Here is a 16955-nt window from a genome sequence, read left to right as displayed (position 1 = left end):
GGGTATATTTACTTCACTCAGGACTGCACACAAGTCTTGCAGTAGATGGCTAACACAGAATGAATGCAATATTTTACAGATATTTTCTCTGATTTCACACTGTGCATTATTTCTTCAGTCTTACTCAACTTTTACCTATATAATATTGCTTCCTTTTGAGTGTTGTTATGGGTTATATGTATGTAAGTTCCTGTGTTTATTCTTACATAAATGATTGTTATTTTAATTTTTTTCTTTTTTGACTGTTTGCTTTCTACAGAGAGAAGGAGAGGGTGTGAAATTGGGGGGATTCAGTAATCAGACTATAGCATACAATTTTTCAAAAAATGTATAAAGTAAATAAAATTGAATAAAATTTTTAAAAATATACATACCTGTGATGAGTTTGACAAGGAATTTTTACTGTATATGACCATGCAAACATCATATGTCAATCACAGCTTGTGCAGGTCAGTTAACAGACTTTAAGAAAGGAAACCACAGAGGAAACACAATCCCCTCCACACTTCACCCCATCTCTCTAATGGGAATTCTTAGCTTCATTGTGCACCCTGCTGGTCCTTTTCCCTTTGCAAGTTGATTTGACAGGGCTTGCACTGAAGTTGCATAGTCTGGTTTAACTGGTAACATAGGCATTAAATACAGTGTTCAGCTGCATATGTAAATGGCTTTTAATTAACCTGGAGATGCTGAATAGATGTCTCAGAAGCTGATTTTATGTTATGCCTATATAATTATCAATGTCCCTCTCAAAACTAGGTTTCACTCTGGTGACAGTTTGTATGTATCCAACTCTAGCAATCCCCCCTTGTAATATGGTGACCACAGGAAAGAACAGAATCTTGGCTGTCTTCATTGTCTATAACTGAGGCAGAGCACCTGAAGTCAGAGAATCACACACTCTTGAGTTTAGTTCATTTTCCCGCCTGTTTCCAGACAAAAGAGCCAATAGGACAGGAGGCACCACTGTTGTACATATAGATCAGTTAACAACTTCAGAAAAATATATGAAGAAGGAAGTAGAAATCTAGTGAATGTGTTGGAAGACATTGCTGGCTGATCATATGTTACGGTCTACCACAGCCTGGCAGCATTCTCTAAGCTGGGCAACATGGAGGTCTCGCTCCACACAGCAAAAGTTTCCTGCTTTCTACTTAGGCTTATCTGGGAGATGTCTCGAGGCACAGGATTCCTGTCTTATCTCAAGGTTACCCTCAACACATCTCCTGCAAGTGTCCTTCCTTTATTCCGCAGACAACCCAATTCTCCACATTCCCATACTCTGGAATAAAGTTGAGCTTTTTCTTCAAAGACAGTCTCCCAGAGGGCTGTCTCCATTCCCATTAAAGGCTACTTACACAGCTTTCTTTAAATACTTCTTCCCCTTTGTCCTCAAGGCCTGTTGGACGACAAACCAGGATAAATAAGAGGACACTCAAAGAATATATATCATGCCTCAATCTATTTCTTATGCTTCTTTTATGACTGGCTCATAAGAATAGTACCATTATACCTTGACTCAGTTATGGTCAACAGTTCAAATACCAGAGATGGCTAATATCTAGACCTGGTATTTCAGGTATGAAGAAGTAGATCTCTTTAGACAATATCTGGCGGTGAATGTGTTAGTAAAGCTTTTTAAACGTTTTCACTAATGAAGACTGTTTTGAATTGTGCTCCCAGGTATGAGAGAAGCTAACAGCACTATGTAAGATTTTGTGTGCATGTGTGGTTAAATGTCAAAAAATGTGTTTAACAAAATAAAACAAAAATGTGGCTATAGAAAGTGAGGCTATTCACATATGTTTTTCTCTAACTTCAGGATCACAAATAATATGGACCTACCATTGCAGGATAGAGGATACTGGGACCAGTCCAATGCATGGCTTCTCTTCAATGACTAGTCAGAATTTATATGATGTCCTCTGGACTGTCAGAACACTGAAAAACATCCTGAGGACAAGATTCCCTTTTCACGTAGAGGAGCAGTTATCCCTACAATCCAGGGTACTGCAGGAGGTGGTGGTGCTCCCCTTGGATTTCAGCATCTCTGCTCTCCTGGGCAAAGTGCATGATGGTGTGCTTCATATTCTAGCATCATGGGATGTTAGTGGCTATCATGAGTGTGAATATGCAGGAATTTTGGCTGATTGAGCAGTGTGGAGTTACAAAGATATGTTCCTCTCATCATTAGACACATGCAATAAAGCCTTGACACAGTGATATCATAAAAAGAAGGCATAAGTTATTTTTTCCTAAGTTAAACTAGTATGAGGTTCACAATACAGACTGAACTGCAGCAATGTGTTTTGAGCTGTGCAAAGGTTTCCTTAAAAATACATGCACACTGTGAGCCTTGTCAGTTTGGTTGCTCACCTTCCTGGACTTAGGGGGAGCTGGGAGGACCTTGGACTTAACATAGTGAAGGGAACCCTGATGGCTCTTTGGCTTGGAGAGGGGCGGAGTGGGGGTATGGGTGGAAGGGAGGGGAGGGAAGGGGGAAGAGGAGGGGAGGAGATGAAAATTTTTAATAAAAAATGAGAAAAAAATACATGCACACATTGATGTCTAGCATTCTCACTCACAGTTTACTGTTTGTATATTTTCATACTTCTCTGTCTGGGTTTGCTTCCAATCATCAGAATTCTCAGCAGGCCTGTGTTTCCAAGAATGGATAATGAGTGGCAAATTGACTTAGAAAAAATGAAAATCAACCAATAATAAGCAGAGTCTGAATCTTAGAGATCTGCACTGGACCCTGAATCCTGTCCTGGTGATGTCCTGGAAGACAGTGAGAAATAAGTGGATGGAAACTGAATTATAATCTTTGATGTCAGTTACAAAGATTTGTTTGTCTATGATTGTACTTGAGTATGTCTGGAAGGGAGCACTTTTCTTTTTCCATTTTTTATTATTATTAACAATTTCCACTTCCTTCCCTCCTATCATTCCTCTCCCCCTCCCTCTTCCTCCTCCTCCCTCTCTCTAGTCCAACTAATAGTCAGGGTTCCCTGACTATTACCTGTACCTGTACCTGTAGGAAGTCCAAGGTCCTCACCCCTCCATCCAGGTCTAGGAACACGAGCATAGAAAGAGACTGGGCTCCCACAAAGCCAGTACATGCAGTAAGATCAAAACCCAGTGCCATTGTCCTTGGCTTCTCATTCAGCCCTCATTGTCCACCATGTTCAGAGAGTCAGGTTGATCACATGCTCCATCAGACCCAGTCGAGGTGGCCTTGGTGAGCTCCCAATAGATCAGTTCCACCGTCTCAGAGGGTGGGCACACCCCTCGCGGTCCTGACTTCCTTGCTCATGTTGTGCCTCCTTCTGCTCCTCGTTTGGACCTTGTTAGCTCAGTCCAGTGCTCCAATGTGGGTCTCTGTCTCTATCTCCATCCATCACCAGATGATATTTCTACATGAAGGTTCTATGTTAATATGCAAGATATTCATCGGGATGGCTATAGGATAGGGCCATTTCATGCTCCCTCACCTCAGCTGCCCAAGGAACTAGCTGGGGATATCTCCATGGACACCTGGGAACACCTCTAGAGACAAGTCTCTTGCCAACCCTAAAATGGCTCCCTTACTTAAGATATATACTTCCCTGCTCCCATATCCACTCCTCCTCCATCCCAACCATCCTATTCCCCCAAGCTCTCCCCATCCTCCCCTTCACACTTTTCTCTCCCCATCTACATTTACCCCCACCTCATCTCCACCCCCAAGCTCCCAAATTTTTCCTGGCAATCTTGTCTACTTCCAATATCCAGCAGGATAACTATGTTTTTCTTTGGGTTCAACTTCTTATTTAGCTTCCCTAGGATCACGAATTATAGGCTCAATGTCCTTTATTTATGGCTAGAATCCACGTATGAGTGAGTACATACCATAATGTCTCTGCCCATGTTGTGATAAAGTATCTGAACAGTAAAACATTTAGAAATCTTCATAGATTCTACCGGATTATAAGAGATGGAATCAACCGTGAAGTAGGAACCTCACAAGAAAGTGCTGAGAACTCTCTAACCAGCTTGTTCACATGAATTCCAGAAATATTAATAAACATGTTTAATATATTCACAATATATTCATTTATTGAAAAAATCAATACACAATTTTTGAAGGGGATTCTAGCATGTTTTATTTAAATATTTTTTCACAGACAGAATATTGTCTACATAATAAATAAAAAAATAAAAAAAATATTTTTATGCAATACATTTGATCATACTTAATCTTTTTCCCAACTATTTCTAGATTCTTCTCACTTTCCTGTTAACTGAATTACACAGCCTTTCTTTCAATCTTTAAAAAACAACCCCATCTCTCTTTGTTTCTCTGATTCGCTATCTCTGTCTCTCTCTGCCTCACACACACAGACTCACAAAAACACAAGAATCAGAAATCAAAATATATAAACACAAGATCAGCAAGACAAGAAAATGTCCAAGTAAAGTTATATAGTTAAAGAAACATCTATAAAAATACCACTTTGTGATTTATTGATATTAGTATAAGACCTACTGGGAAGTGTGTTTAATTCACCCAGTGAAATTCCCCTTGAGTGCACTAATTTTTTTTGTTGAATGTTCATACCAATTGCAGATAGTTTCTTCATTAGGATTGGGAGTCCTGAAAATTTCCCCTCTTGGCAGTAGAATCCTATGTGACTTGAACATGTGTAAGCCCTGTATCTACTTCCATATTCTAGTGCGTTTATATGCGCATCAATCCTATTGTGTCTGGAGGAGAATGTTTCCTTGGATTCATTAAACACCTCTGGCTTTTAAAGTCTTTCTAGATCTTCTTCTACATTAGTCCCTGAGTCCTTATGAGAATGTTTGTTTAAGACAAAACATTTATAACTGAGTGATCCAATATTGTTCATGCTCTATAGATTGTCCTTTTGAGATTCTCTATGTTAATTCCCATATTCTGAAAGAAGAAGCTACACTAATAATACTTGTGTGAAATACAGATTAATATGCATATACAGGCATGTCATTGAGAATTATTTTATTGTTCCATTCCTTTAGCACAATTGTCCTTAACCTTCCGATTGCTGCAACCCTTTGATAAAGTTCCTCATGTTGTAGTAACTCCCAAACCATAAAATTATTTTGTTGTTAATACATAACTGTAATTTTTCACTACAAACAATGATGTAAATATCTAACAGGCAGGGTACCTGATATGTGAACCAGGTTAAAGAGTATTTGACCCCTTTGAAAGGGTTGTTCAATTCCCAAAGAGGTCATACCCTACAGGTTGAAAACCATGGCTTATCAAACATAACATTAGTTTTCCCATAAGCAACCTCACTACAATTTCTAGAACATTCTAGTAGTTTCAAGCACGCCTTACATTCATGGAGTGGTCTTTAAATCTAGTCAAGATGGTTGATTGCTCCCCCAATATTTGTGCCATTAATGAATACACAAGCGTATCTAACAGGCAGATCACCATTGTGGGTCACAGTTTGTTGTTAGGTTTATTATTACACTTCTCCTCTGGGAGCCTGACAAGTGCAATTATTTTACTGAAGATGAATGTTGCAATAATTTGAAATCTGCTCTTTTGGGGTTTTGAGGCCAAACACTGAATGGAAACACAACCCTAAAACACCTGAGTTAGCAACAAGATACCCTTAATACTTCAAAAACAACTTTTGGAGACCAGCTTCAGCAAAGATACCACTTAACATGGTAGGGGCATGGATATTAGACAAGTCAGTAATGTGTGTAAGTACACACATGAAAATAATAAAAAACAGAAACAGGATAGTATTGAAGGGAGTTCCAATGAATACTGATATTTGCCTGCAATTAATTTTCCATACAATTTTATACCCCCAATATAACAGGGGGAAGAAGAGAAGCAACAGCTTTAATATTATAAAAAGGACATTATTTGCTTCAATACATTAAGACATCAAATTATTAGCATTCTATTGTTTAGGCAGTGAACCCACCCTAGACCAAGTATCCTGAAGGCAGAAACTCCCAAGGTGAAAACCCCTATTTCAAAATAAGTAGCAGAGGTATGCTTAAAAATCCTGACCATTGGTCAGGTTGGAGTGAAAATACCTTTATGGGCTATCTTAATTTCAAGAGGACCAAGTAACCACATCCTAGGTCTGGATGTGCAGTCACACTTGTCAACAATTTTGGACAAGCAAAAACTCTCTGACTTTCAGATAAGGTGGAAATAGGTTTACATTTTTGGGCCTCCACAAAAATCTTAGAAACAGAATCTCATTCCTGAATAATTTTTAAAAGGGACTTCATTTGTATCAGGAAGCCAGGGCTCTGAATCAAATAGTGTAGAGGAATCCCCAGAGGCTAGCAGAAAAACTGTGTCCACTCCCAAACCCATAAATTGTAGGAGGAAGGCATAGAGCTGAGAAGCAGCCAGAAATACTGTCTAGCTGACAGCTGAGGCTCTTTCAATGTGACCTCTGTACACAGAAGTATGTAGCAGTACCTGCAGTATATACTCTGGTGATCTTGAGGAATACCCGTTGTTGGTGTCCTTGGAGACTGTGAGCTGACTCTTCAAGGGTGTGTTGTAGAACTTAGTATCATCCCACCAAATGTTTTCAAGCCACTCCAAAACCTTTCCTGAGGGCTGATGGATCCAACCTACACCTATACCGGTAGTGCTCAGTGAAATACCAGAGAAAGAGCAGGTCAGTATGAGATCCTGGGAGGGCTGCAACAGCCCAGGGCCAGGATCCTTTAGGGTAACCTGGGACAGGACACATGTGGAGAAAGGAAAGCAGAGGATAAGGTTGGAGTAGGTTGACACTCACATGCAGGGTAAATCAGCAGCAGGAATGAAGAAGGAAGTCTGTCTGTGGCTGCACACCAGTGAGAACCCAGACCTAGGTTTAGATTTTCAACCCAGGGTTGGGGGATCCAGGAAAGACTTGCATTCCATGCCAAGTATTGGCTTTGATAAGGGACTTAAGTTCTAGGACTCAGGGGGAGCCAGTCTGTGAGGTAAGGCACAGAAGCCCTCACTTGAGTTCACATTTTTCCCCAAGGAAAGTAACCCACCTGGTACAGCTAGAACTTCATTATACAACCCATCTGATGAGTACTGTGTGAATGCAGCAGAGAAGAGTAGGTGCCCTTGTGGGCTGGCATAATTGCATGGAAGAGACTGATATTTCATTGACAACTAATTTATTAATTTCCTGACTCATGTAATTGAGATTTCAATTTATTCAATATTAGTAGCTTCGTCTTTATACTGTGATTCTTTAAAAACAGCACAAACGAAAAATATAACTGTAGGCAATGACAAAGTTATCTCCATTGTCTCAGACCTCGAGCATCCTGAAGGAGGACAAGAAGTACAGAAGACACTGAAAGTCACCACACAGGGCCTAGGATTTCATTCACTGGTACTGTGATATTAAAACACAATGTAATCTCTTTTTCTTGTCACTATGGATGTTTTAGAGTTAAGAAAGACAATGATTTGCCTAACTTTCAACACCTTTCACAGTGACTTTGTGGTATGAACATGACTGAAAATATAGAAAAAACTTGAAAAACTGATTTCTTTAAAGAAATCTATGTCAAAAAAAGATCAAATCATTTTTAGGAATAAACTAACTTCTTATATAAATATTTAAATATAAAGGCATCAAGATGTGTCTAAGCCATGAGATTGTATTTACCACACGTTATAATAACACTGTATAAGGAAACCAAACCCTCATTGCTGAGAACCAGCTGAGGCACTGTACCCTCATGGTAGGATGGCAATAAGATCTGCACCTACACTTGGTTCATTTCCCGGGGCTTTTCAATGTCACGATAACTTTTAATTTATGATTAAACTATATATATTGAAATAGAAATGTATCTGATCTCTATGATATTCAAAGATTATCATAATTGTCCTTATTAAAGGCAGGGAGTACAACAGTTCCATAAGAAAAAAAAATGGATCCTGGAATGGATGATAACAGGAGCAAAGAGGCTTTTTCCAATTTCTGGCTATTATCTGTAGAGTAACAGTGAACATTATTGAGTAGTAGGATGTAGAGTCATTTGGGAATATGTTTCAGAGTGGTATAGCTGGATGCTGTGGAGATCTATTCCAATCTTCCTCTGTAGCAGTCACACTGATTTACACAGTGGCTGTACAGAGTGGGGAGTATGTGGTGTTTAAGTTTGCAGTATTAGGGGTTTGGGAACTTCAAAATGGCTCTGCAGCATGCACCAGACAACTGCTTGAATCAAGGTCTTACAGTCATTTGACTGATGCCTTAACATTGTTGAGTCTTAGTCAATTTAGAAGACAGAATCAGGAGATTCCCTTGCCAGCTGATCATTATTACTTTCCTGTTGGTGAAGACAGGAAAGTGATTTATAAAGACAATATTTTAAATTCAAATAATATTTTAAATTCAACAGAGGTTAAAACAATCACTAACATAGAATAGGCCAAAAGAATTCCTGCCTACCACAACATATGAAGATTATGATATCAATATTCAGCACATGAAATTCATATCTCAAGGAGATTAATGTCAGCTGCAAGAATATGCTAAACTAGCCCTCTACACTACAGAGATTTCTTACTGAATCAACCCCTTGAGATTATCAAGTACCACAGGATCCCATGCTGCTTGTTATTGGCTCAGGTATCCAAAGACATTCACTCTATAAAACAAAAGTGACTTCAACATAACCAGAGGAACATGAAGGATGATGTTGTTGTCAGAGTCAGTCAGTGTCTGTAAAAGCCTGAGACTGTAGGTTCTGTAAAGGCAGAAAACTTGAGATCAGATCAACACGAATATTTTCAAGCCAATTCTTTAATAATATGTATGCAAACTGGGTAAAAAAGATCAGTTCTATAAAAATTAATTTATTAATATTTTTGTAAACTTATAAGATTTACATTTATGTGGCAGTACATTATGATGTAAATATCCCTTGCATTCTGAGAAACTGAAATTCTGCTGCACAATACAGAGAATTAAAAACACACATTCATGCTACTTAAGACTGTGAGAGAAGTTTTGATGCTGTTTATATGGATTTACTGGTAAAATTCATATTATACATTATTCAAAACTACTCCAAAATGTTCAAGTCTCTTGGAATCCAGAGATAATACTATCACTATGCATCAACACACTTTTCTATTCTTTGGTGTTTTTTTTTTTTAACGGAGAAACACATAAATGGAGATCAATTAGCATCATTTTATTTATATAGAAGGAAGCAGAAAAACAGACACCCAGGAAGATTATTTCTATGTAAGTCTCCAGACTAAGCAACCTGACATCTCAGTCCCAGGTCAATTTCCTGCTCCTCCAGGGTTTCTGACACACTCAGGATGTGGTTACTGCACTGTGTGCTGTACAGTAATAGACCGCAGAGTCTTCAGAAATCAGGCTGATGAGCTCCATGTAGGTTGTGTTGGAGGATGTGTCTGCAGTCAGTGTGGCCTTGCCTTGGAACTTCTGATTGTACTTAGTATTACCATTTTCAGGATCAATATATACAATTCACTCCAGGCCCTGACCAGGACTCTGCTTCACCCAGGTAATATAGTATTTAGTAATATCATCAGAGGTTCTTCAGGACAATTTTACTGAGGTCCCAGGCCTCACAAGCTCAGGCCCAGACTGCTGCAGCTGTACCTGGGAGTGGACACCTGTAGAGAAAAGACAATTTAGGTGTCACTGTCACCTCAGTACCTGTTCCCTCTTCGGATCTGGAACAGGAATGCCCCTTCACCCGTAGTTAGTGACAGGAGGAATAGAGTTCTCCAGCTCCACACCATGATAAGGACCTGTGTGCTTGGTGACTGTGGAGAGAACACTGATCATATGTTGATCTGGGGTGTGGACATCTCTGTATTGACAGCCATATACTCATGTGATTTGTATATTCATGAGCAGTGTACCTTTTAGATAAGGACCTAGAACAGCTTTAGAAGAAAGAGTTAGGGGACCTAGGGTCAGGCAGCAGGATGCTAAATTCCAGTTTGAATCCTGTCTGAGGAAATGAAACCCTATTATATCCCCAAGCCCTGTACAGACCTGTGGATGTAACATTAAGACATAAGCACTCAATTTACAAAGACTTCAGCCAGAGACAATTGTTCCTCTTGTGACAAAAAATTTACAGATGGTAGATATTAAAAGGATTTCAAAACTTGTAAATTTTGAGAACTTCTTGTCTTTTTTCATATACATGAAGTTGGGAAGTATTTCTCCAGAAGACTGCAAACTAAATCACTTACACATATGATCAAAAGTGAAAAAGTCATCTGGACCGTGATGGCACATGCCTTTAATCCCAGCACTCTGGAGGCAGAGGCATGTGGATCTCTGTTAGTTTGCAGCCAGCCTGGTCTACAAGAGCTAGTTCCAGGACAGGCTCCAAAGCCACAGAGAAACCCTATCTTGAAAAACAAAAAAAGGTGAAAATTTTGCACACAAATGTTATTGCAGCATTATCTACAGTAGGTAAATTATAGAAATAAACTATAGAAATAAACTTGACTGTATCAAGAAAACACAGTATATATGCTATAACACATAATTTATTCATCAGTAATGTATAAGGAACTTATATAACTCTGAGGAAAAAGAATGCAATTCGTGATGACATTATTAATTAATTTAAGGCCCTCTCATGAACAGATATTGTCTGAGTCCTATTTGTAGTCCTTAGATATCATAGAGTTAGAAATATTTGTGAATGCACATATATAAGGACATAGAACTGAAAATGTCCAATGTCATTTATGAATACAATTTATTTTGATTATATTTTCACCCACTATGTCCCTCTTGCTCCCCTTATGATATCCCAAAACAAAAGATCTTTCTTCTAACATATTGATCTCTTTTGCTTTATTAATGAATAACTCATTAAGTCTAATAAATGCTATATGTATGTCAATGGTGGGTGTTATCCACTAACTCATAATTAACTGCCCAGTGGACACACTTCTAAAACAGTGATTCTAACTACCTATGCATTCTTCCAGTCCTAACAGCCACTCAGCTGGCAGTGATCCGTAGGGAGTCCATCCCCCACCTGCGTTGTAATCAAGGCTGAAAGAAGCACTAATCTATTATAAATAAACAAATGGTTATAGACAGACAACATGACCATTAGTAATACAACTAGGGTATACTTGGGCTATATCATTCCTAATCCTGAGTTTTTAAACATGTTTACCTAGGATGGTGTCTTTCCTAGGAAGCATGTCACAAATTCAATTAGAAGGCAGTTATTGGGCATGGAACAAGAACCACTAATTGGTATCTCTTACCTGGAAGCTGATAGATTAAACTAAAAGGTCTGGTACTGTGTAAGATTATTGATATGTTTCTGTCTCTGCAAGCTTCATAGCACTTTCCTGTACTAGAAAACATAACCAGCAGGGATAATTTCCTGTTCAGTTCAAGTCTGGATTCCCTATAGCCTGCAACAAAAGTCCTTAGTTCACCCATGACACTAAAATTAAAACACTATTGCTTCAATAAGTGTGACTATAAACATGAAAATAAAAGACAAAAAATGTAGGCATGCATGTGGGGAAAGGGTAATCTATAGTCACATGTTGATTTAAGTGTAAAATTGCATAGTGACTTTGGAAATTAGTTTGATGATCGCTAAAACAATCCTGTGCAATCAAAGAACTTATGGAGGTATCACCATCCCTGATTTTAAGCTGTACTATAGAGAAAAATAATAAAAATTTCATCGTATTGACATAAAAACAGACAAGTTAACCAAAGGAATTGGACTAAGGCCAAGAAGTAAATCCACACACCTAGGGCACTTGATTTTTGAAAAAGAAACAAAAATATGCAAAGTAAAAAGGAAAGCATCTTCAACAAATGGTGGTCTTAATAGATGTCAGCACATAGAAGAGTGAAAATAGGTCCATATCTATCACCCTGCACAAAATTCAGGGAAAACTAGGATAAAATTTTTCAACATAAAACTAGATACACTGAACCTGATAGAAGGGAAAGTGGAAATGACCTTGAACACATTGGCACAGGAAAAATTTCCTACACAGAACACCAATTGCACAGGAAATAAGATCACCAATTAATAAATGGAACTAAAAAGCTCTTGTAAAGCAAAGGAAAACTATCAAAGGAACTAAATGGCAGTTTACAGAGTGGCAAAGATCTTTCCCAACCCCACATTAGATCAAGGGTTGATATTCAAAATATAAAAAGAACTCAAGACTAGACATAAAAAACAAATAATTCAATATAAAAATGGAGTACAGATCTAAACAGAGAATCTTCAACAGAGGCATCTCAAATGTTGGGGAAGTGCTTTAAGAAATTTTCCACATTGTTAGCCATCATGAACACTGAAAGGACACTGAGGCTGGCACTCAGAAGTCCCAAATACCAAATGACTCTGGGATTCCATCTCATACCTGTCAGAATGACTAACATTATAATCACAAGTAATACATCATGCTGGAGAGGATATAGAGAAAGAGAAACTCTCTTCCACTGATGATGGGAGTGCAAACTTGTGTAGCCACTTTGGAAATTAATATGTCACTTTCTAAATAATGGGGAAACTCTACCTCAAGAACCACCTAATACCAACCTCTAGCATATATGCAAAGGACACTCCACACTAACACAAGTCCAACTGCTCAACTATTTTCATAACAGCATTTTACATAATTGCCAGAAACTGGAAACAAACTCGATGACCCCCAAACAAAGAGTGGACAAAGAATTGTAATACATTTGTACAATGGAGTAATACTCAGCTATTAAAAATGACATCATGAAATGTGCAGACAAACAGATAGAAATAAAAAAATCATCCTGAGTGAGGTAACCCAGACTTTGAAAGACAAACATGGTATGTACTCACTTGTAAGTGGATATTATCTGTAAAGGAGAACCATGCTACAATACACAGACCTGGTAGTCAAAGTAACAAAGAGAGTTCAAGGGGTAACATGTGAATCTCCCTGGGATGGGAAATAGAATAGACATCATGGTTGTAGGTGAGGCTTAAGTGGGAAGGAACAGAAGGGGTTAAATGTAGGGAGGATGAAGAGAGAGTGCTGGGAGAGACAACTGGATTGGGGAAGCATCTCAGGGAAGAGATAGACACCTATCACAATAGAAATTCCCTAGAATCTATGAAGGTGACCCTAACTGAAAATCCTAACAATAGGACATAGAGAATCTGAACTGACAATCTCCAATAACCAGGTAAGACTTTCGGTGGAGGAACTGGGACACCCAGCCATCCACAAACCTCCAGGCTACAAGGTGTGCTAGGGTATAGGTGACACGGAAATTTTGGGAGTGGTCAAGCAATGACTGGTCCAGGTTAAGACCCACGCCATGCAAGGGAGTCCACCCTTGACACTGCTTGGAGAACCATGATCCAGAAGATGGATAGCTCAGTGACCTAGGATAAAACCACACATGACTGTGAAAAATTAATGAAATACTTACTAACACTATTCTCCTATCCAGTCAGAGAGGCTTCACAAAACATCTAATAAGTGAATGCACCCCTCATGTTCCTGACTTTCTTTCTCATGTTCTCTCTCCTTCTACTCCTCATCAGGACCTTGGGAGCTCAGTCCAGTGCTCCAATGTGGGGCTCAGTCAATTTCTTCATCTATCGCCAGGTGGAGGTTCCCTCATGGTCCTGACTTTCTTTCTCATGTTCTCTCTCCTTCTACTCCTCATCAGGACCTTGGGAGCTCAGTCCAGTGCTCCAATGTGGGGCTCTGTCATTTTCTTCATCTATCGCCAGGTGGAGGTTCTATGGTGATATGCAAGAAATTCATCAGTATGGTTATAGGAACTGGCCTTTTCAGGCTCCCTCTCCTCAGCTGCCCAAGGAACTAACTGGGGGGCGTCTCCCTGGAAACCTGGGAACCCCTCTAGGGCCAAGTCTCTTGACAACCCTCAGGTGGCTCCCTAAATTAAGATATATGCTTCCCTGCTCCCAAATCCACCCTTCCTGTATCCCAAGCATCCCATTCATGGAGACGGTGGGACAGAACTAATGGGAGATCACCAACTCCAGTTGGAATGGGACTGATGGATCATGCGACCAAACCCATCTCTCTGAATGTGGCCAACAGTGGGGGCTGACTGAGAAGCAAAGGACAATGGCGCTGGGCTCTGATTCTTCTGCATGGACGGGCTCTGTGGGAGCCTTCTCAGCTTGGTCGATCACCTTCCTGGACCTGGGGGGAGTTGGGAGGACCTTGGTCTTAGCATAGAGTAGGGAACCCTGATGGCTCCTTGGCCTTGAGAGGGAGGGAGGGGAGGTATGGGTGGAGGGAAGGGGAGGGAAGGGGGAGAAGGAGGGGAAGGAAGGGGGAGGAGGAGGGGAGGGAAGGGGGAGGAGGTGGGGAGGAGATGGAAATTTTTAAATATAAAAAAAAACATGAAAAAAAAATCTAATCGAAACAAATGAAGAGACCCACAGTCAAACATTAGGCAGACTCGGGAATGCAGTAGAAGTGGGTCAGGAAGGATTGTAGATTCCAGAAGTGTCACAACCACTACAAGAAAAGCCAAAAAGTCAACTTAAACCCATAAGGGATTACAAAGTCATAACTGAAAAGCAGAGCCTGCATTTAGCTGACCAAGGCCCTCTGTATATGTTACAGTTATGTAACTTGGTCTTCTTGTAGGATTCTGAAAAGTGGGATGGCAGTTGTCTCTCACACCTTTATTGGCTTTTGGGACTCTTTTCCTCATATTGAGTTGCCTCAGCAACTTGTTATACCATGTTTTTTTTTATATTCATGGGAAACCTGCCCTCCACTGAGTAGAAATGGAAGAGTAGATGGGGGAACTGGGGAAAATGCAAGTAGGAATTGGATGAAGAGGAAGGAAAAAAACAGCAGTATGGTAGAATGCTGATGCCTTTCATGGTTGATAATAGAGAAATACTTGCCCACTTGAGATGTTAAGATTCACAGAGACATCCTGTTCTCATAAGGGAATTCATTCACAGAGTCCTGTACTCTGTGAGATTGTGGAGAAAGGATAAGAGCATTGTCTCTTAAGGTGGACAAATTGAGTATCACAATATGTAACAGGCTTGTGATTACAGGGAAAGTTATTGGGATTGGAGAAGACTATGTGAAATGCTTATATTCTGAATCTATTTCTCAAAGCATATAAATATGGATTGTATTGATGAGTCAGTGTTATTAATATCCCAACTGCAATATTGGTCTTGTCCCAGGAGTTAGAGATTTATATAATATGTGACCAACATTTCTGTTCTAAAGGGACAATAGCAAGGGAATATGTGTGTTAATGTTACAAATTTAAAACTGATTTTTGCTTGCATGGTGATTAGGAAATTTCCTTATGCAATGAGAATTAATTTTAGTCCTATTGTTCTTTTCATCAATACTTAACCACAGGTTTTGAGCAAGTCTTTAGGTTAGTTATCCTTTCCTGTCCTCTCATCCCAAGACAGCCACCTGCTCCTTCAGATTTTCTAACAAACCCCAGCTGTGGATATGACACTGTATGTTCACAGTAATATATGGCAGACTACTCATATCAGGCTTCTGTGCTCTATGTAAGAAATCTTATACATTGTGTCTGCATCCAGTGGAGGTCTGTCCTTAAATGTCTGTCTATTCTTTGTTCTGCAAATGCTTTGTATTTTTTCATCTAATCCTTTCAAGCCCATGTCCAGGTTTCTGCAGTACCCAGTGGAAAATATACGATTAAAAATCATTGCAGGACATATTTAATGCACCTCCAGGATTCCTCAGTTCAGCCACGGGCTGCTGTAGCTGAACATGAGAGTAAACAGTTTGGAAAGGATGCCTTTGTCACTTCATTTTCCAGCATCTCACCAAGCCTATGTCTGGGAACACTCTTACCTATAGCTGCTGACACAAGGTTGAAGGTGATTTAACTGCAGTCTGTGCTGAGAACCTGTGTGCCCAAGGACAGTGAGCAAGAGAATATTAATGTGATACTGTGCGGTAGGTAGACATCACTGTATCTACAAACATAATTTCTGAAATTTACACATAAATGAGGAAGAACATTCCTTAGACCAAAGCCAGAATCTGTTTGACACAGAAAGGCAAAGGTTTTCTGAGTCAGTGGGATTGTGAGTTTCAAGTCCTAAACCTGTCTGGGGAAATGCATTCCATGTTCCATTATTGCACCTTTGCAGACAGAGATCTCCAGTCACACAGAATAATATCATCACATCCATGTTTGTTAATGTGACCCACATGTCAATTGTTCATGGGCCATGTGATCCTCCTCAGAATCCATCATAACTGTGATGCTGTGAAGATACTTTAACCATGCTGCCCCCATCAGACACTAGCATAGAACACTAAAGACTGCTGTTGTCCGTTCAATACCAGTGGTCTGCAGAACTGTGGACACACCTGAGGTTTCAGCTCTATATTTTGGGGACAATTTCCCCCAAAATATTTCCCATGATCCTGAGGCCCACATATTCTTAACCTATAAAATACTGAGTGGTTCATGACCTAGTTTCCTATCCAGTAGCAAAAGGATTCCAATTTGGCTCAAATATTACAATTTGACTTCATGTATTGATTGTATTAAACAAGAAGCTCTCAAGTATTGTAGCTCAGGGATCTCACATTACAACTACTCCACAGTCTCTGAATGTAATGATGTTAGCAATGGAATCCACAGAGGAAATCAGTCAGTGCACAACTTCTTTATCAGCTTCTGCTATCTTTTAGTTCTCAGGCATTGGTGGATGAATCTACAGGGCCACCTGCTGGTTTGGACAATCAGCTAATGCAAGTTTGTATATGAGCTCATACACAGTGCCCAAACTATGACTTTCACATCTGTCTTCAGTGTCCTAAGATGATGTTGAGTAAATGATTCAAGGATGAAAGGTGAGCTGTGCATAGCCATTTTCCACAT

This window comes from Arvicola amphibius, chromosome 7 (genome assembly GCF_903992535.2).
Source record: "Arvicola amphibius chromosome 7, mArvAmp1.2, whole genome shotgun sequence".
In the NCBI taxonomy this organism is placed as follows: Eukaryota; Metazoa; Chordata; class Mammalia; order Rodentia; family Cricetidae; genus Arvicola; species Arvicola amphibius.
The sequence above is the reverse complement of the archived record's forward strand: the minus strand, read 5'-3'. Positions refer to the sequence as shown.